Source organism: Monodelphis domestica, chromosome 6, assembly GCF_027887165.1.
Source record: "Monodelphis domestica isolate mMonDom1 chromosome 6, mMonDom1.pri, whole genome shotgun sequence".
In the NCBI taxonomy this organism is placed as follows: Eukaryota; Metazoa; Chordata; class Mammalia; order Didelphimorphia; family Didelphidae; genus Monodelphis; species Monodelphis domestica.
This window is the reverse complement of record NC_077232.1, coordinates 295,332,739-295,334,719: the sequence shown is the minus strand read 5'-3', so window position 1 is coordinate 295,334,719 and position 1,981 is coordinate 295,332,739.

The window sequence follows — 1,981 nt, the reverse complement described above, 5'->3', positions numbered from 1 at the left end:
AGAAGAAATACAAAGGGGACTCTAGGTGACGTTAAAACTAAAGTCAGCAATGAAAGTCTGTTTTTTATTTAAAAAAGAAAAGGAAGAGAGAATAGGAAAAGAGAAGGCACTGAATATATTCTGTTTTCTCAAAGACTTCCCACCTGGGGATCAAGGAGGTGGAGAAACAAGGGATATTATATACTGGCCACTGCTTTAGAATGCAGAGTACACTATAAGGTCAATTACAACAGCCACAAAAAGATTGGGTGGCGTGATGAGCCCATCTTCCCTACCTTTGATTGGCTGATCACACACCTTTTTGTGGGGGCCCATTTTGGAGACCATTGCTCTGACTGAAGCTGCCAATTTGCTGTTACACCTTTGGCTCTTCTTGGGAATAGGGGCCAGGGTGAGGACACTTTTGGGTCTGACCTGGGCCTTAGTGTCCACCGAGTCAACTAGTCCGAGCAAGGCAGTCTCAGAACAATGTCCTCTACAGTGAGGGGCCAGAAGCAAGAGATGGGCTTTCAAAGCCAGGCAGTCATCATTGCAGCTCACCCAAATTAAATAAAATCTGCCAATGCCTGAGCTAGGAAACATATCCAAGATCAACAATGGCAGGTTCATATTGCAGGAGCCCTAGGAACCAGGCACAGCAGACAAATGATGCCTCAAAGGATTGCACTCAGACAAAATATGGTTATGTCCAAACTTCCTTCACTCAGTACAGCAAATGCCCATATCTGCATCCTTTTGAGCCCTTATGCTTGAGGCAAAAACTATTCCACTATCCCCTAGTCATACTCTTATGGATTGCTAAGCACTCCTACTAGCCTTCTCTGCATAGTCACAGTGGGTTTGTAGGGTAGGGGACATGAGTGAGGTGTGTGTCCCTTGGTTAATGCCTTGTTCTGGGGACCTGATTTACTATCCTAGAGCAGTTGAGCACTGATGGCTATATCTCTGAGAGTCCTTACTGCATCCACTTCCCCATCTTTGAGGGGAAGGCAGACATGAACACTATCATCTACAAAACCGGTTCTTTGCCTCAACTTCCCTGTTTCTTCTGTTCTTCCCAACTCCTGAGTCTCAAAACCTGGAAGAGAATCATCTTTGATTCTTACTCCCACATCCTACACTCAGTTTGAGTGTCTGTCATCTGTCAATCCCCCCCCCCTCTTGTTCTGTCTTTGCAGTCCTACTGAAACCACCCTAATTTAAGGTCTCACTGAGGGGTGTGCTGGAGCCAGCTCATCCCTGCTGGCAAGAACCAATTTTTAAATGTTTGGTGTGAACATTTACATCTTGGAAATCCACAAACAAAAAAATCAGGGCTTGATTTGTTGTTTTTATTGTTGGTCTAGTTGTAATAAAATGATGGAAAAATGTTAATGCAGATTAAAAATACATCATGAATAGATTCTCCCTCACCCCCCCCCCCAGAGCTGGTTGCTTAACATTTTCCAGAACACCCTTATCTCTTCTTGTCTAAATGATTTTAGGGCTTCCCTACACTTCTGAACACTGCTGTAGGGACCAGATTTTGGAAATAATCATGTTCAGAGGTGGACAATCAGAAGAATGAGGAGCCTAGATACCAAGCCAGATGGAAATAAATTGAAGGAATTTGAAATGTTTGTGATATCCTTACTGGTGACCATACAGCTTTCACTAAAATTTTCTTTTAAGGGAGTCACCAATATCTCCTGGGGTGGCCCATTCTACTTTTGGACATCTAGTTCCTAGGAAATTTCTCTTTCCCTTGAGCAAAAAATGTCCCATTTTCCAACTTAGACCTTTTGCCCTCTAGGGCTGAGCAACATGAAATTTGGACAGATCTTGGCACCTTGTAGGTGCTAAAGAAATACTTCTTGAAGGATAAGCCTAATCTCTCTTTCCCATGAAAAGAGCTATCATGTCACTCTAATGTCTGGTCTTCTCCAGGCTAAATGTCCTCAGTTTTTCCCTCTAGTAGTTGTACAACTTGGCCACTAGTCCT